This window comes from Eriocheir sinensis, chromosome 66 (assembly GCF_024679095.1).
Source record: "Eriocheir sinensis breed Jianghai 21 chromosome 66, ASM2467909v1, whole genome shotgun sequence".
Lineage (NCBI taxonomy): Eukaryota > Metazoa > Arthropoda > Malacostraca > Decapoda > Varunidae > Eriocheir > Eriocheir sinensis.
The window spans coordinates 5,618,205-5,639,113 of NC_066574.1; positions in this window are offsets into that span (position 1 = coordinate 5,618,205).

Genomic DNA, 20,909 nt, shown 5'->3' on the forward strand with positions numbered 1-20,909 from the left:
GTGTGTGTGTGTGTGTGTGTGTGTGTGTGTGTGTGTGTGTGTGTGTGTTCATCTTTTTCTTTGTTTATTTTCCAGCGGTTCACAAAAGGGAAACATTATTCTGCTTCCTCCGCGTTAACGAAAAAGAAGCAAACGCTGCGGCAATAAATCGAGAGGCGGGAGAGGGTTTAAGATGCATGAAATAAGTAAACATAAACAAAAGGTCACATGAATCAGAGACAGGCGTGCAATTAGCTTCAGCCGAGTATAAGATTGTATACATTCAATCTTTATCTCAGTATGGTGATGATGATATTACAACTACTACTACTACTACTATACTACTACTACTACTACTACTAATAATAATAATAATAATAATAATAATAATAAGAGGAAAAGAAGAAGAAGAAGAAGAAAGGAGTCAATCATAATCATAACAATAAGAAAATAGAATAAATAAGAAAAAATAAGAAAAAGAAAGTAAACATTGAGAGTTAAGAGGTCAAGAACATTTTCTGATTTGTTTTATTTATAACCCAATTTGGATTCAACTGTCTATATTAGAAAAAAAATAACGAAGAATGAAAAATAACCCAAGTGAAAGGGAAAAGGTGTATATGGAAATCTATTTTGGTGTTGCGCATTTCGGAGTTTCATGTAAATAAATTCTTTGTGTGTGTTCTTAAAATGCTGCTTCCTACACAATCATCAGTGTTTCACCCCAAGGAGGTCCCTCTTTTTTTCATGTTTTTAGAAATATGACACTAAAACGGAAAAAAATGAGGAAGCTATAAACGCGTCACTCATTTTAAACCACCATTTGGAGATAAACCTTGAACCGAGGCAACACTCCCAAGTGGATGCTGCATATCCACTATAATTTACGAGGAAGGACAAGTGATCATTATGAAATATTAAGCCTTAAGTTGGCGGCTGTACCTTTGCCAGGGAGAGAATTGCAGACATTAAACCCCCTTGTAGTGAGTAAAGTTTCAGAGAAGTGTAAAATATGGTTTTCTTATTTAACGTACAAAATCGCCTCTCTCTAAGGTACGGTTATCAAATTTCACGTAAAAAGATGCCAGAAACCTACGATTACTACCTTCGACGAGAAAAAAAAAAAGAATATTCAAACCCCTAAAAAAGTCTTAGAAATGTTTAGGATCCTCAAACTGATATTTTTTTTTCAGGAGAAGAGTATACGGACACCTCTCCTCCCGAAATTGACCTCTCCAGGCCTCTCGTTCTGTTTAATTGCTGGAGCAGCGTCTAGGGAGGCTTTATTTATTTATCTTTTCATTTCTTGCCTTTGAGCTGCCTCTCTTACTGTAAAAAATCAATAGGGAACCGTGAGAAGAGCTGCGAGTCCATGGGCATTGTTAGTTGAGTGCCCGTATAAGCGGTGCCCGGGTGGCGGCGTGGGGACGTAAGCTGACGGGAGGGAAGGCGATCGTGGCTGGGTACGCCTGATCCCCGCGGACGGAGGGCGTAGAGGGGCCGCTGCTCAAGGTGTCTGATGCCATGGGGAGATAAGGCTTAACTAAGAGACGCGGGAAGCAGGATCGCCTTGAGATGACAAAGCCTGAGAGGGACTGTCATGCTCTTTTTAGCGGTGACGTGAGCCGCAGGGGGTGGCGAGAAGGGCGAGAGGGGGATGGAGAGTTTTTTTTTTATATACTTTTGGTGGTTGTCGAATATATCTGACTCGAGTTTTACGTGTACCGTCTTCTTGAATGGAACTGTGCCTTTGTATTTGGTGGTGGTGGTGGTGGTGGTGGGGGGGGGTTGTTATTGTGGTGGTGGTGATGGCGGTAGGTGTTATGGTAGAAGTGTTGGTGGTGATGGTAGCTGTGGTGATGGTGATGATCTCGGTTGGTTTGGTGGTGATTTTGGAGGTAGCAGTAGTGGTGGTGGTGTTGGTTTTGGTTGTGGTGGTTGTTACTGTGGTGGTGGTGATGACAGCAGGTGTTATGGTAGTAGTGTTGGTGGTGATGGTAGTTGTGGTGATGGTGATGATCTTGGTTGGTTTGGTGGTGATTTTGGAGGTAACAGTAGCGGTGGTGGTGGTGGTGGTGGTCGTGATGGTGTTGGTGGCGGTCGGGTAATACTGTTTCTCTTGCAATTCACATATACCACAATAATATAAATAATAATTGATATATAAGGCTGCCGTAAGAATCGCAGGGTCCTTTCTGGAAGCAAAAATAAATTATCAGCTACCGTTTGCTCCTCGAAAGTTGGGAACCTCATGACAGTGGACACCAAATTTTCGATGCTTAAATGTGCGTAACGACCCTCTTTTTTTTTCCATGTATGAATTTAAATTTTGTTATTAGGGCTTACAGACACAAATACTCTCTCTCTCTCTCTCTCTCTCTCTCTCTCTCTCTCTCTCTCTCTCTCTCTCTCTCTCTCTCTCTCTCTCTCTCTCTCTCTCTCTCTCTCTCTCTCTAATTCTTCATGTTTTCATTAAGATCCACTGACAGATATCATGAGTTACGGTTTTTATGTTAGTCTCCAGAATAGGCATTGCTGGAATAGGCTAGCAAGATGATAGGCTAACCCAGTTTCGACATATCAGTATTTTCTACATTCAGATATACGATACTTTTATTAGACAATGACGTTTTTCTTCAATAAATCTGCCTAGTAATGTATTTCCTCGCATGTTAGAAATACTGACCTCTATTTTCGGACACTCTATGCTCTCTTTTACAGGGGCAGTGGTTAGCGGACTTTTTTTTCTCATTTATTTATTTTTTGCCCTTGCTTCCTTTACTGTAAAAAAAAAAGTCATTGCGTTCAGTTAACAAGTACTGATTGGCTTACTGATTTTTCCCCCCATCTACACTGTTTTCCACGTTCACTGTTTTCTTGGTTTTTCAGAATGCTTCCAATTGACTTTCACGCCATTAAATTTACCTCTTAATTCGAGTGTCACTTGATGGCACGAATTCTCCGCGCTATACAACGCGCAGGTAAAAAGCAGCCTTGAAACTCTCACTTTCACTCACACCTTCACACCTGCCCTTTTATTTTGAAACAGACTCAGGTTTCTTCGAATTATTTACCATCCACATAGGAAGTCTATGATGTTCGTTTGTTCCTTCCATAAAGTTACAGGTAGAAGGCACTAAATAATATATATAATGTAGTGGCAGAAACATGCTTAAAATAACGAAGATTTTAACTAGTCACGCTACTCAATGCATTTCCTACGACTTCTTAACTCCTTTCTGTGTATTCCTAGTTTTCAGCAAAATCATATTTCAACACAAAAATTCTACTGTGCTCTTTTTTTTTTTCTATTTACATGTCAGCTGTCATCTCCGTTTTACAGTGTTAATGATGCACTGGTATAAAAACAATGCTTATCTCAAAGAACCTTTAAGGAGTGTGTCTTTCAAAGTTCACCTGAGCATCTCAAAACTCATCTGCTACCACGCTTTGTTTTTTCATCCCAGGCGGCAATCAACGGTAAAAAACGGATAAAGGCCAGCAGAAGCGTTACAAGTGGTTCATTATTATCACAACTTTTGAGTGTACGTCAAGCACAGGCGAAATGGTTACCGGAGCTGCCTTTCAATTTCAAGAAAAATCTGGTCTGCTCTCTTTCTTCATATGAAACTATAACCACGATAATTTACTAACACTTTATCATCAAACAGAAATTTAAACAGCACAAATTAGATGACAATTGCCCCCTGTGGCCAAGTTATGTTTTTAACTGGATAGCGGTCAAACAAGTTGTCAGAGGGTCATAGAAGGGATCTGAGCCTAACACCGAAGAAAATTCCAAGACAGCGTATTACTACCTTCTTCAGTGACTTCTTAACTATTACTTTGGAAGGGAGTTATTTTGCTATAGGCTAAGATAATTTAGCTTTCTGGGTTCTATTATAATTGGGAATTTAATGTAAAACACGAAATAGGTTGCTGAAAGAAACTCATCGTCATAGGAATACAAATAGACTTCCAAATGGTAGCAAGTGCAGAGCGGACATTACCGAGTCAGAGTGGCTTCCAATGATCAATATATATTTGAGTTATTATTCATGACAAACTATATTGTGAGCTCTAAATTACGTCTGGGCGAATGCTTCCTTATCCCGCAGAGGTGAGGGTGATAACGGCAGGGTCAGGGCGGGCGGTGCATGCAAGCGGCGCTCCTTATTAATGACTGGGCCGCTAACGAAGGGCCAGGCATGCACGCTACCTCTTGAGGGAAGGGTCAGCGCGGCGCCCGCCTACCGATGGGACCAGGGCGTGAGGTGAGGCTCTGAGGGAGGTCGGCGACACACGCACACGCACACAGACACACACACAGACATAGCCACACAGACGCCCCCCCACGCACACACACACATAGCTACGCACACACCCCTACACACGCACACAGACACATAGACAGACATAGCTACCTACCCTCACACACACACACACACACACACACACACTAACACTAACACAGACATTGCAACGCACCCACCCACACACGAACACAGACATAGCCACGCACCTCACACACACACAAGCACACACACACACACACACACACACACACACACACACACACACACACACACACACACACACACACACACACACACACACACTCGCAAAGGAAAATCCTCAATCCTTGTACAATTTTTTCCTTCGCCAATCATGAAACCATTCCCCTCCCCCCCCCCCCCCCTTGAGGTTATCACTCTATCTGAAGCTGAACGATGATTAATGGAAATAGCTCGAGTGCAAAGGATTCCACTTAAAGGTCAACACGCTGCACTTAAGTGAAACAGACGAAAATAACTTTGGACAATTAGCCGGTTTGTGCCGAGGGAGGAGTTCCGTCTGTACCGCGGCACGCACCGGGGATAAGTATTCACACCACCTCGCTCTCATTAGCATAAAACAATAATTAGAGAAGCCCTTAATGGGACCAAGAGCGCTGATCTGCCGGGCGACAACAACACCATCGATTCCTCTCTTATTTATATACTTGTCCCTAATGATTGATGGTATATATGTTAATTAGGAAGGCTTCGTATGCGCTATAAGGTCTCACATGTAGTTATTAAGTATCGCAACCAGTAAAAAAAAGCGAAAAAGTGTAAAATATATAAGAAAGAGAAAAAAATGAGAGTTGTAAAGGACATAGGCGGTGGATGAGTGGTAGCGTGTTGGGCCCACATTCACCGCGCGATGGACGACGCAGGTTCGAATCCCCACGCAACCACCTCGGATTTTTCAGTCACCGCCGAGTGGCTTAAAACTACCCACATGCTGTCCTGAAGACCACCCATCAACCCGGACTCTAGAGGAAACCGTCCAAGTAAATTAAGAACGAGTTCCGGGGGGCAGCATGAGCCAAGAGAAGATGGCGCCACTATAAACACTTGCCTGTGCCATGACAGGCTGGGGCCGACTACTCCTCTAGCCCCTGAAGACTAGCCCCTCAAGAAAGCCTACTGGCGCTATAGGCGTACACGTAAAAAAAAAAGAAGGCAATGATACGGTTAATTTCAGTATCCCAGTGCCTGTAGGAGGACTTACGCTTGTGTGCATCAATAGAAATAAGGAAAAAAAGAGCAAAATAAATAAGAAAGAGACAAAAATGTGAACTTTAAATGGCGTAGGGAATGACATTGTAGATTTTCGAAAGCCTGCCGGAGGACTGACGATGCCTCTACACAACACGCCTTCCCACGCCCCCCACGCCGCCGCAGGTGACGACCCCCCTCCCCCCCTCGCCCCCTGCCCCCCACGCGCAGCACCTCGGGGCGGCAGGACAAGGCGCCGCGCACTGCCTCACGCACGCCTGTTTCCCGATGATCCCGAACGACCCCCAGAATCGAAACTACGACCTTCATCCTTCTTTTCCTCGAGTCTTCTCAATACATTTTCTATCAGTCTTTTCTTTTCCTCGTGTCTCCCATATTCTATTTTTCATTTATTTCCACCTCCGTTCTGTTTCTCGTGTTGCCTTGACCTTTCTCTCTCTCCCATTGTTTTTGTCGTTTTTCCCAGTTTTTTTCTTTTTTATGTTTGTTTCATTCTATTCCCATTTTACTTTTTTTTCATTACATCAAATTTCCATTTTTTTTCCATTTTCTTCACTCCATTTCATTTCCATTTTCATTTTTTTTTTACCTTTTTTCATTCCATTTCCTTTTCCATATTTTCCATTTCCATTTTTTTCCATTTTTCATTTCATTTCCATTTTATTTTTTTCCATTTTTATTTCATTTCATTCCCATTTTAATTTTTTTCATTCCATTCTATTCTCATTTTTTTCTATTTTTTCATTCCATTCCATTTCCATTTTTTATTCCAATCCACTTCTATTTCCATTTTTCCATTTTTTCATTCAATCCATTTCCAATTTTTCCATTTTTTATCCCTTGTTTTCCTTACATTTTCGTTTTTTTAACATTGTCAATCTTTAGTCTTTCTCTTTTTCCGATGTTTTCTTTCTTTAACTGCTTCTCTATATATTGCTAATTGTGCCTAATCATCCATTTTTTCCATAACAGAATTTCTACTTTTCTTCATTTCCCTTCCTTATTTTTTTCCATCTACAACTTCATTCTCCTTCGTATGCCTCTTATTATTTTTTTTACTCGGTTACAATTTTCAATTTCATACTGTTTCATCTTTACGACTGCCCTCAGTTTCAAATATATATTCCAACTCTCGCATGACACGATTTTCATGCGGCGTCGAAACATTTATGACCTTTTTTCGCGCATTTCGTTTAATTGAAAAAGATATCACTGCACACACGATCACCGATATAGGCTTCATCCTTTTCTCTTAGCCTCCAAACTCAGACACGATCTAATTCCATCAAGCAACTTCACTCCATTTATTCCCTTTTCACTCAACGAGGGGGGGGAGGAGGAGGAAGGGGAGACAGCTCAACTAAATTCTTCACGGCTATATATTTCTCCTCTTTCTTCTTTTACTCCTTATCTCGCATTATCCCTTCGCGTTCTTCCACCGAGCCTCACGTTTTCCTTCCCGGCCTGATACAATTTCTGCCTCTAACCCTCTTTTTCCGCTTCACCTGCCTGCTCCAACCTCTCATCCTCGCCTCTGATACCCCGCAAGATTCAGTCCGGCAGGGCATGTATTAATCAGGAACCATTATTCTTGCCCGGACGCCCCTCACTCCCTTCCCCTGGGCCGCTCTCTGGTCTTGATGATTCTTAAGGTCTCATTATTAGTGGTGGTATCGTCTTTTAATTCGTACGGAGCCTACCTTAATTTCTTTCTTTCTTTCTATCTTTCGACTTCTTACCTTTTGCTGTCAGGGTTTACGATAGTCTGTCTGTCTGCCTGATTTTCGGTGTCTGTCTGTCAGTCTGCCTTATTTTCGGTCCGTCTGCCTGATTCTCTCTCTCTCTCTCTCTCTCTCTCTCTCTCTCTCTCTCTCTCTCTCTCTCTCTCTCTCTCTCTCTCTCTCTCTCTCTCTCTCTCTCTCTCTCTCTCTCTCTCTCTCTCTCTCTGTGTGTGTAATAAAAGGAATATCATGGTTCCTTTACATCTCTGCATAACTCATGAGGATATATAACACAAAACTATAATCTAATGCATGTCTCAATAACCTTAATCTCGTCTTACAAATAAAACCTTTATTTAAAAAGAAAAGCCAAAAGCATAACAGAGCATAACAAACGCGTATGCCACCCCGAGTTTCATACATCAGAGAAAGATTTAAATGCCGTCACGAACCCAACCGCACATTACATTGAGGTGCTGTGTAGGTCAACCACGAAACGAAGCCCCCACAGCGCACTCCAGTGTCCTCCCGTTGCATACAATTACACTTAATGTCCCGTGCTCTCTCTCTCTCTCTCTCTCTCTCTCTCTCTCTCTCTCTCTCTCTCTCTCTCTCTCTCTCTCTCTCTCTCTCTCTCTCTCTCTCTCTCTCTCTCTCTCTCTCTCTCTCTGTGTGTGTGTGTGTGTGTGTGTGTGTGTGTGTGTGTGTGTGTGTGTGTGTGTGTGTGTGTGTGTGTGTGTAATTCACCACGGCCTGATCATGAGCTGCACTCGCTTTCGACAGCAGGTATCCTCCCGACATTTTTCAGAGAACGATTTTCAGCAAAGTCTATTCGGATTTGTCCTCTTTAGTTTCTTCAATCTTTGACAAGATATACAGCCAGAGGTTTCTCTACCGACATTTTTTTATGTTTTAGCAACCAAATAACCCTGACCACAGCTAGATGTTGGGGTACACCCATGAATTATCCTCAGCTTGTAGCTTTTATTAACTACAAATGTGCCGGATGCGAGACGCTCAATCGCAAGTTTCTTTTTAGACTTTTATGAACAAAACCCAACGCCTTCCGCCTCATTATCCTCATTTTTTTTTTCTATCCAGAAATATGCAATAACGCTCAGTCGATTTATCTACCCGTCTGTCTATTTATTAATATGTTTGTCGATCCATCAATCTTTCTCACTCTGTATATGTAATAGCCAGGTCTCGAAATAGTGTTTTCAGAATTTCATAATAATCTAAAAATGCATTTTAGATAAAACTATTCTTTTTTTTTCAAAATTGTGTCTTATCTCCTTTTTAACCGACAAAAATTGAAATATAATGAAGCAAGTAGCTTGTTGCGGCACATGGACGAAAAACCACCGCTTGATTAATGATTCCCGCAATGGTCATATTGAGGCGAGGAAGAATATTCGAAGGTGTAAATAGTCATGATGTGTAAGATGTGTGAGGCGTCCAGACCAAGAACCAATTTTCATATAATGGCAGACTGGAGTAAATTGGCATGCTACAAGGGTATAGCCAGCAATTGCCTTTAACAACAGTAGTAATTTATTCAAAGAACTAGCATAAGCAATTCCCAAGGTAGTGGTTGATAAGATAGTTAAAACAGCAGAAATGGTGGTGGAAGTGGTAAAGTAGTGGTATTATTATTATTAGTGGTGGTAGTAGTGCCAGTGGTAGTAATAGTAATAGTAGTAGTAGTAGTAGTAGTAGAGGAAAAAAGTGTTACATATTGCAGTACAGCATGAATTGTTTGTTTTAGTGGAGTTTCGTAGCAGTTGCGGTAGAAGTATTTATTTCGTTTTGTTGTCGCTGTACATAGCTGGTGTTATCACTGCAGTAGTTGTTAATATTATTGTTACTGGTGTTGGATTTCTTAAACATCATCAATATACTCAAAAATTCTATAGCAATATAAAGAGAATCTGATATTATATAAATACATTACGTATCTGGCAGATTACTTTCTTCACTGTATATATTATAACGATAAGAAAAGAGGGAAAAGAACTCGAGTTTTCTATCATTCCACTTCACTTTCACATGACTTTTTTCCTTATATAAATTTGCACAGGATGCTGGAAAACACTGCAAGAACTAGATCATCATTAGGGGCCGTAGCTTTCGTGCACCGGACCGCCGTTCAAACTCGTGCATTCTAAAATCTTCTAAAGGAATGGACAAATAAAATAACTCCCATTTCTAAGCAACTGTAAGAGAAATTTGGCTGTATTTCATTTGAACTCTACGTATTCAATAAAAGATTTTCATTAACTTTTGAATTGCTGTAAAGTTATTTTGTGACCATTTCGAATATGGACCAAGTGCCATGCTTCTCTGCACAATACTGACCCACAACTCCCTTACTGCATCAATACTTTCTCCAGATCCCACCACTACCTCCTACTGCGTCTTTTTTTCCCTCCTACACCTCCTCCCTGTCTCCCACACACTCTTGGCTCCTTATGGTCTTCTCCTCTTGTAAGACAACTTTTAACCATTTCCCATCTTCATTCCAGCCTTTTCCTACCCGCAAAACATCTTCCCCATCTCCTCCCATCTAATCCCTCCCACCCATAACTCCTATTCATTCTCATTTTACTGTCTCCTTCAACCACCCTCACCACATTCTCCTCAGCCTCCTCCCACCGCCCCTTTCCCACCTTCACACTACCTTCCTTTTTTTTCCCCTCTCCCCGCACCGTCGGTCTATTCGTACAACCTACTTTCTTTTCCCATCTACCATCCACACTAAACTCCCACCCTCTGACCAGCATCAACTCCCTCCTCAACCTACATTTCTATCATTCCTGTCGTCTTCTAGTGCCATCCCCCTTTACTCACATCCCCTTAACCCCATCTCCTCAGCGTTCTTCCACCATCTCCTTCCTCCACTATCTTTTCACTCTTATTTCTCCACCCATTCTCTCTTCCCTCCACTCACATTCTGCACCTCCTTGCTTGCCTCCACCTTCTCTTCCTCCTCCTCCTCTCCTCCCGGCCTCCTCATCCACTCCCATTAGATGCTTTTCAGCCCCTTCCATTCACTAACTCCACCCACATACCTTTTACAGTCCCGTTCTGTTCCTCTACCCACTACCTAAGCCATCATCATCCATAATCTTTCCACTCTCTATTCCTTCCACCAAGCAGCTCCTCCTTTTCAGCATCCTTACGTCTTCCACCCTCACCACCTCATTTCCTACACCCCTCCACATCCTCTCTTCCACCTAAAACATCACCTGCACAGCCATCCTGACATGAGGTTAACCTGTCTACCTAAAGGGGGAAGCTTAGCGGCCGTGGCACGTGAGACCTCTGATGGCTGTCTTATGCAAACAAAACAACAGTAATGAAGGAAAATGGTAAAGGGGATGAAACGTGTGTAGGAGTTAGGAGACACCAAACGTTTTAGACAGCGTGGAGTTTATTTTCTTCTGTTGCAAAGAAAATACTTATGAGAAAGAATATAAATAAGTGAATAGAAGATGACGATGAAGATAAAACAAAGTAATAATATGAAGAAAGAAGAAGAGGAGAAGGAGCAATAAGCATAAGAAGGAGAAGAAGAAGAAAAAGAAGAAGAGGAAGAAGAGAAAGAGAAAGCGAAAATAAGAAATGAAATGATGATGATGAAAACGACGGATAATCAGAATATAAAGAATGAGAAAATATGATAAAGAAGAAAAAGAGGAGGAGGAAGAAGAGAAAGAGAAAGAGAAAAAGGAGCTGAAAAGATAATGATGATGAAAACGATGGATAAATAAAAAATAAATAACGAATGAAAAAAATGATATTGAAGAAGAAGAAGAAGAAGAAGAAGAAGAAGAAGAAGAAGAAGAAGAAGAAGAAGAAGAAGAAGAAGAAGAAGAAATAAAATAAAAAAGGAAAAGAAGATAATGACGACGATGATAATGCTGAACAAAAACAATGATTAAAAATACAAAAGAACAGGAGGCAAAACTGTAATTAAAGAGAAACACAATACACAGAACAAGCCACCACCCTCACATTTTATCCAGAGCTTCACAGGACAGTAACTCGCAGTAAAAGCAGGAACACGAGTGGGGTGAAATATCAGACTAACACCTCCCCTCCCCTTCCCTGCCTATAAGCTAGTGTCCTCCCCCTCCTAACAACGGTCCCCATTTCCTTCCCCCTCCCTTCTCTCCCCACCCACAAAGCATCACACAGTTTATCTTTCCCCTATAAGTATCGCGCCCTAATGTGAGCTTAACCGATAAAAACGAAACAAAGAATAATGAAAGAGATGTGAATGTCCATGATGAGGTTGATTTTAAGCACCACATAGATTGTATTTCCTCTATAAACATCGTCTTCTACTTTGAAATCCTTTGCTTTAACGATAGAGAAGAAACAGTGAACGTGATGTGAGTATTAAAGTTATGGATAGTTAGAAATACCGCAAAGCTTACTTTTCCTCTACAAACATCGCATTCTACTTTAAAATCCATAGCTTAAATGATAGAAAATAAACACTAAAAACAATGAACGTGGTGTGAGTCCAGGTTACTGTTAGTTAATCCAAAAAAACACTGTTACTCTCTCTCCCCTCTCTTCCTCTCCCTCCTGATGTCCTCCTCACCACAGACAGCGCTATACACCCAAATAAACTCAAGCTTTCACTCGCTGGGAAGTCAATTCGATTCCTCCTCACGTCTGCCTCGCGCGGGGGGGATGGCGGTGGACGTTGCGGCATGGGTGTGGGTCCAAGCAGACTTTCGGCAAATGAGCGGAGTTTTGTCGAGTGCTGGGGCTCATTGAAGGGGTGAGGGTGGGAGGGTCGAAGGTCAGGCGCGCTGCAAGTTGTAGGCGAGGAAATTTTCGACGCAAATCTTTGGTGGCGTTTGTGTTTGCTAATGGATGAACGCCGGAGATGAGACCAGATAAGGAAGCTGTAAGGTATGTAGGTACGTCTCGTCGATAAAATTGCTTTCACACACACACACACACACACACACACACACACACACACACACACACACACACACACACACACACACACACACACACACACACATATGAAAAACTGTATCTTTGCCTATCGGAAAATAAAAGAAAGGTTGCGAAAATAACATGAAAATAATCTAGAATGTGGAAAATACAAGAGGATAAGAATTGGCATATGCAACAGCAACACACACACACACACACACACACACACACACACACACACACACACACACACACACACACACACCCCAAGAATAGTAAGGCAACATTACAGAATACGATGTTCCGTTAGTGCACTGTGTTTCCCAGGCTCATCAAACCTTCTTAGGCGCTGTTATCTTCGTCCATCCTGCGCCTTCCTCAGCCTTTCCATTTTCTTTCCTTGTTCTCTAGTTCTTTGTTATGTTTCCTCTTCTTATATGTTTCAACCCCCTATCCCTCCCTCCTCCTCCTCCTCCTCCTCCTTTACCTCCTTTTCCTCCTCGTCCTCCTCCTCTTCCCTCAGCCTTTCCTTTTTCTTTCCTTGTTCTCTAGTTCTTTGTTATGTGTCCTCTTCTTATATGTTTCTGTCCCCTATCCCTCCCTCCTCCTCCTCCTCCTCCTCCTCCTTTACCTCCTTTTCCTCCTCGTCCTCCTCCTCCTCCTCCTCTACCTCTTCGTCCTCCCTCAGCCTTTCCTTTTTCTTTCCTTGTTCTCTAGTTCTTTGTTAAGTTTCCTCTTCATATATGTTTCTGCCTCCTATCCCATCCTCCTCCTCCTCCTCCTCCTTTACCTCCTTTTCCTCCTCATCCTCCTCCTCCTCCTCCTTTACCTCCTTTTCCTCCTCCTCCTCCTCCTCCTTCTCTACCTCTTCGTCCTCCCTCAGCCTTTCCTTTTTCTTTCCCTGTTCTCTAGTTCTTTGTTAAGTTTCCTCTTCTTATATGTTTCTGTCCCCTATCCCTCCCTCCTCCTCCTCCTCCTCCTCCTCCTCCTTTACCTCCTTTTCCTCCTCCTCCTCCTCCTCCTCTACCTCCTCGTCCTCCCTCAGCCTTTCCTTTTTTAGTCACAACAACTATAGGGGTATCTATGGTTAGTGTACATATTTCTTACACAAAATACAATACTTCACATACTAAATTACATACAAAAACATGCGGCTTGCTACTACTCCTTTTTCTCTTGCTCTTTTTCCACTCCCCCCTTCTTTTTTCCCTTCCCTTTATCGTTCTCTTCCTCTTCCTCCTCTATCCCCTTTCTCATCCTCTTTCCATTTTCCTTTTCGGTTTAATTAATGGCTTTTTAATGCAAGTATTTTACACCAATGGAATTTTTTTTTTTATGCCTTTGAACTGACTCCTCTGCTGTAAAAAAATAAATAAATAAATATCAACTGGCTCTGTTTTTTTGTAAGAGTTAATTTTAGGGGAACAATGAAAAACCTGCATTTGGTCTATATTTCGTTGTCATTACTATTGGTATTACCCTCTACTTGTACCAGAATTTATATATCACAAATGTAGGGGTATTGCCTATTTAAAGAAAGGATATGATAAAAAATAAAACCTTTCTGCTCTCTACTTTCTTACCTCAGGACTTTGCAATTAAATAATGAGAGTATCTAGATGGATATTTCTTTTCAATTCAGTCAGTGCTTTTGAATGGATGTATTTTTTTTTTTTTTACAGTAAAGGGCATGGGCAAAAAAAAAAAGAGAAAAAGAGAAAAAGAGGTATAAATGAGTGCCCAAAAGAGAGGTCAATTTCGAGTGGAAAGGTGCCTCCATATTCTCCCTTTGAAAGAGGTCAAGTCGTAGGCAGGAAAAGTTTGGAAAGTTTCGTTTAGTCGGCACAGCATCTGTGGTCATATGCCGGAGAGAGACAATAGGGGAAGGAATTATAAGAGAAGGGAACAGATCCCAGGAGACAGGACATAACCCCCGATTAATACCTGGAACCCACTCACTGCTGGGTGGACAGCGGCGTAGGGTATCGGAAAAGCCGCACAAATTTTTCTACTCCGCCCGGGAATCGAACCAGGGTTCTCTCGGTTGTGAGCCAAGTGTGCTAACCACTGCACCACGAAGCTCCCGTCGTAGGCAGGAGGAAATACATAAAACCATGATTTCATATGATACAACAATTACAGGAAAAGGCATACATATCTAATTTCCCATCCCCAAATAAAAAAAAATAATCAATGACAAGTTCATTCATTTCTTACTAAGTTTGGTCTTTCATCAAATTACCTGCGAGAGCCCAAGCCGGACAGACGTACAGTACGAAGCAGCATCCGCCCACCGCCCCATTCAGAGCCCCTTTAGTCCCACAATCAGCGCCATTTAGGGTTAACCCCCCCCCCCCCCCCACGGCGCCCATCACTGCAATGTGCCAACGTCATGCAGGAGTCAATGGCTGGGAGGGTAGGAGGAGTGGAGGTACACAAAAAAACACAAATGAAGAACAAACAACAGCAGATCTGCTGGTCCTTACGAGGCTGTTTGTGACAAGCTACACTAACTATCTAATCAAAGGTGGAAGATGAAGGACAGCAGAGGCGAAGGCTCCTCTTCACCCCGCCATCCCTCTAGCCAAAGCTGGCGGGAAAGGAAAAAGAACCATGCAGCATGGAAAAACTGCATGGAAATTATGTAGGAAAGAGGAAAGAGGAAAGAACTACCATTACTGCTACCACTAACCGGGCGACAAAAAACGGAATAGGACACCAGTATTCGAGAGAACTTAAAGTTATTACGACAATGAGTAATATATTTGTTGCTGGTTGGATTCAAATTACTTGTCTATTCTATTCTTGAAGGCCGTAACTATTGTACCATCAACGGCATCACAGGGTAGAGAGTTCCAAACATTAACGACTCGACTGAGGAAGAAGTGTTTCGCTTCGTGCGACGAGAATCTTTAACCACTTATCTTGAAATTTTTTTTTTTGATCGATCAATTGTAAACTTCCGCATTAATATCACTGAATCCTTTAAACATTTTAAATACTTCTATTAGATCGCCTCGCATTCTTCGTTTTGATAGGCTGAGTAAATTTACTTCTTTAAGCCTTTGTTCATAAGATAAATTTCTCAATCTAGAAATCAATTTTGTTATGCTCCTTTGAACTCGTTCTAACTTTTATATGTCTTTTCTGTGATATAGAGACAAAAACTGTACACAGTACGCTAGATGGGGTCCAACCAGCGAATTATAGTTTTAATATTACTTTTTCCAATTTATTATTAAAGACTAGTCCTATGAAGCCAACGAATTTGTTTACGGTTTTAATTACCTCTGAACAATGCTGACTGGGCTTTAAAATCGTTTGATATAGTGATTTCAAAATCCTTTTCTTTACTTACTGCAGAAAGTTGTTGGCCATTCATTACGTACTGAACGCGATTGTTATTGTTTCCGATGTGTAACACTTTACATTTGTCTACGTTAAATTTCATTTGCCATTGATTGGCCCAACGTGCAAGTAGATTTAGATATGATTACAATGCTTCTTCGTCGAGCGAGTGTAGTAGTTACCTTACTAGCGATTTTTGTGTCATCAGCAAATTTTGATATTTTGCAAGTGAGCCCATCATCGATATCATTAACATAAGTTAAGAAGAGCATGGGGCCAAGCACTGATCCTTGAGGTAAGCCGCTTCTGACATCGAGCCAGTTAAATGAAACACCGTTAAGAACTACTCTCTGTTTCCGCTCAGAGAGCCAGTCCACAAGCCAATTGTGAATGTTACCCGAGATACCGTGCGCCAATAGTTTGCTGAACAATCGTTGGTGGGGGACCTTATCAAATGCCTTTTGAAAATCCACATATTTATGATATCTACTGGTCTGCTTTCATTGAGCACCTCAAAAATATAATGAAAAAAATAAAGTTAGTTAGTTAAACACGAACGTTTACTACGGAAACCATGTTGCGAATTATTTATAATATTATTTTCGTCGAAGAATTTCACCATATTGTCGCGAATGATAGTCTCCATTAACTTACAAACAATCGATGTCAGGCTAAGTGGTCGACAGTTCCCTGAGGTGAAAACACATCGCCCGCATACCGGAGGAGGAGGAGGAGGAGGAGGAGGAGGAGGAGGTCGAGGGGGCGGAGGAAGACTACGAAGTAAAAGTCGTGAAATATAAAAGGAAACCGAGAAACAAAATTTGGTATTTACATTTTTCCTCCTCCTCCTCCTCCTCCTCGTCCTCCTCCTCCTCCTCCTCCTCCTCCTCCTCCCTTTCCTCCTCTTCCTCTTTCAAGGCCGAATGAAGTTTTCTGTTCATGATTTTAAGACGCCTAATATTGAAGTACATTTAAAGGTCGAGTTTATTTATCTGTTTGGCCGATAGTCTTGTTGTCTGTTTCTTTGTTTTTTGTAGTATATTCAAATTTAAACCTTTTCCTGTGAACTAATATGACTACATAAAATGTCCTGACCGTAGTATTTCACATTAAGTTGAGGTTCTACATTTAAAGTATGGATGTCAAATCAATAATCGCTTTTTTTTTTAACAATATTGGAAGCAGCTCAAGGGCAAAAAACAAATTAAAAAAAATCCCGCTAATTACTGTTCCTATGTAAGAAAGTATAGATGTGTGGCCAAAAGAGAGGTCAATTTTGGGTGGAGAGGTGTCTTGATACTCTCCCCAATCCATCTCTATATCCATCCCTCTCATTGCGGCTTACACACCTCACAACACCACCACAATAAAGGGTTGGCATTCACCCACCCTGCAAGAGGAAACATAAGAAACACAGAGAAAACACTACAACATTTCCATTTGTTTTATTTTGTTAGTTTGCATGCAGCTTCGTATCAAATATATTTAAGCGCTTCGTCTTTTACCTTGGATATAAGTAAACAAATACGAAGAGAAAAACAGACAAAGAGAGATAAATTTCAAGACGGAGACCTCGTAGGATTTAATCACCAATTATATATCCGCCGCGAGTGTGCAGCTTTCTTCCCCTGCCTCAGCCTTTGGTCAGTGTTGCTAGTCTGGTCTTCCTCACCGCCTCCTGCTAGTGTGCGGTTACTTGGCTACAGAGGCGGTGCGATGACAACAAGACAATTCATAAAGTTTATCATGAAAACAAGTATAAAGTCAAACTAGTGGAGTAGGGCAAAGCAAAAAAAATAACTTTCAAGATTAACAGTCGCATTATAGAAAAAAAGCAACATTTTCGATGGAAGAATTTAGTTGTCGTGGAAAGGTGAACACGATGAAGAATGATCAGAAATAAGAAACGGATTTGGTAGAGGATACAAAAAATAATTGGATGGAATTGAAAACTATATTAAAAGACGATTAAGCATAGCCAGTGACGGAGAAAAATGGCAAAAAATAGAAGATAAACTGTGCATCCATAGAGAGAAAATACGCAAACATGAAGATCTTAAAATCAACCATGAATAAAGGAGAGATAGTGGGGAAAAAATCAAGGAAAGTCGGAGTGTAAAGAATAAAACGAGAATTCGGTGAAGATGAAGAATATTGAACAAACAAAAGGCGTATAAACAAATGTAAGCATAAAATAGATATGGTGTAATAATGAGAGAATAATAATCACTGAGGAAGGTTCAGCAAGTGGTTAACCTTAAAAAGCAAAGAAAAAATGAAAAATATAAAAGCAAAACGGTATGAGAAAACGTGGCCAGACGGATGACCCACGGACATTCATTCCCCAGACGCACATTTCCTCGAACGGCCATTCAGTAGACAGCAATTTGAACGAACGGACGATAAACAGAAGGAACAAGTAGTTGAACGGCAGTGGTAAAGGTGATGGGCGTTCTCTGCTCAAGACATCCGTGCCCTCCTTCAAGAGCTTGTTGTCCGTGAAATACCCTGTGTGATTCTCTCCTCTATGTTTCATATACTAAGTTCATATCGACACACCTCTCCATCCGAAATTGACCTCTCTTTTGATCATGGCACTCATCTACATATTCTTTTATATGGGCAGCGATTAGCGGGCTTTATTTTTTCCTCTTTTTTTTTTTTTTTTGCCTTGAGCTGCTTCCTTTACTGTACGAAATAAAATATCTTGCTTTTCCTCGTCTGCCGCGCTGCACAACACCAATCCATGTCGCTTCAAAGTAACCAAGAATCTTAAAGAAGTTCAACAGTATACTTATTTACACACGACGCAATACACTCTCTTGACACAGAACATTCAAGCAGTGAATGGCAATCAAATTACTTAGAGGATATGCATATGACGGAATTTTCTACAACTTGCAAAGAGAACAGACAGCACGACGATGTTAAAGATCACATACCGCATTTAAAACAATAGACAATTACCTGCCCGAAAACAACTTATCAATTAGTGCCAAATGAATTCCAGTTGCGGAAGACCAGCCTGGCAGCATGATAAGAAATATACGGGGCACAAACAGGATAAGAGGAAGGAGAGGAAAGCGGTAACGACGGATTTAAGAAGTGGGAGCAGAAAAAGAAAGAAGAGGAAAGAAAGAGCTGGACAGACAGAGGATGAAACAGGAAGACCAGGAGAGGGAGAGAAACTTGAGGAGCGATGAAGATTAAAGAACAGGTAGGATGAGAAGAAGGACGAAGAGGAAAGGGCCATTAAGGATCAAAGCGTGACGACATCACCTCGATATAAAATGTTGAAGTTACTGTTTTGAAGAGGGAATGGCAATATCAAACTGAGGTCAATGATTACTGCACATTAATATTATGAACTTATGTTGAACGCCGGAGGAACAGAAAAAAAAGAACAGGAGAAACAGTGTAACGGAACATTCAATTTTGATGTGAACCAAAGATCGTGACTGCAATAATATATACATTTCCACTTCACCTGATTTTACGGCGCTTTTTTTTTTTTCTTTCTCTTTTTTTCGTACAAGGGATCGGGCATAATGTTGAGCGGCATCTAATGTTATAGTGCGGCATATATGAATGTCTGATGGCACACGTCCGGTCGGTGGGGCAGCCTTGGGTCTCCTCGCCTCCCTTCTTCGCCTCGGCTCGGAAATGCCAGACGAAATTCCCGCCGCTTCGTGTTCCGATAAAATATGAATAAGAATATGAAAAAAAAGTATGCACATAACTTTTCTTCGCGTCTCGGGTGAGAAACGTTTCCCCGCGCGTCCGGGATCAGGGAATATGAGCACATTTCACACGTTCTCTTGAGGTTTTGCATGTGTGGGTGTAGGAAGGAAAGAAAAAAGAACTCAAATGATGCGCTCACATAAATCCGAAATATCAAGACACCTCTACATCCGATACTGACCTCTCTCCTGGACACTCAATTCTTTTATTTATTTATTTTGGAGAAGTGCTTACCTGTATTTCTTTTGTTGTTTGTTTATTGTGGTATTCCGTTGCTTCCTTTACTGTTAAAAAATTCTTCTTTTACTGCTGCAACCATTATAAAGCTTGTTGCATTGTATTTCTTAAAAGCGTCAATACCTCCCTTATTGTCAAACTCTAAAAATAACGATGATATAATGACCTTTCCTGAACGTTTAACATCTAAACTTTCCTTTCATTAACTGCGTTTTCTTACTCTTCAAACGGACACCTCTCTCTCTCTCTCTCTCTCTCTCTCTCTCTCTCTCTCTCTCTCTCTCTCTCTCTCTCTCTCTCTCTACTTCTCTCTACTTCTCTATACTTCTCTCCACTTCTCTCCTCTCCTCTCTTCTCTTATCTCGCACACAAATACACACAACATCCCCCCCCCCCCACACACACACACACCAACCCCTCCCCATCCCCACCCCACCCCACCCCACACGCCCCCACCCACCAAGTTCTTTTTCTAGCCTTCACGGAAAAGTCGACTCGATAAATTGGTAGGAAATCTCGGGTCTGCATGAAGGATCGTTTGTGTGCCGAGCTTATCACAGCCCCGACCCTCCCGGACACGAGGAAAAAGCGCGTCGATTTTTCAGGAAACGCCTAAAAAGAAAAGAAAATGGAAGTCTTGTGAGTCACTTCTTCCCTCAGACACTTTCATCGGGAACGCGTGAACACAAACTTGGCGAACGGTAATTTTTGTTAACGGGGATTTTCGTGCCCACGGTATACACGCTGCGACGGAAAAAAATATATATTGTTCCCCATTCACTTGCCTTCACTTAACTTAGGAGTCGAGTATCAGTGGCGAGCTGGATGTGGTGTGGGAGGGAGGACATTGTAGGTTGTGTGTATGTACTTGAGGGATGACGGAAACACGCAAGTCTCTCGGTTCTATTCTAGCAGCGGTGCCAGAATTCATACTCGGAACATTTATATATATCGTTTTCAGACCCCAAAACTGCCTCCTCCACCCAATAACTAGTTTCATTTATAGTTATCGTTGAACTGGTTGATCTTTTGTTTTTTTGCAATGTTACGGGTCAGAAATCGGGATATACGATATGGTGGGAACGATAATCTGGCACCGCTGTATTCTAGTGAAAACGAGTACAGACAGTTACGGGTGCGTGTTGAGCACCTTGGCAGAGTGGAGGGATGCGCCTAACTGACTGAGCTAGCTAATCAGACTACCCGCTACCTATACAAACGACCTGATAATTTAGCTAGCCCACACCTCCCTATACTTATTTTTACAGGAACAGTGATTAGCGGGCTTTCTTTGTCTTTATTTTTTGTCCTCAAACTGTTTCCTTTGCTGTTAACAAATTAAAAATCATCACTACAA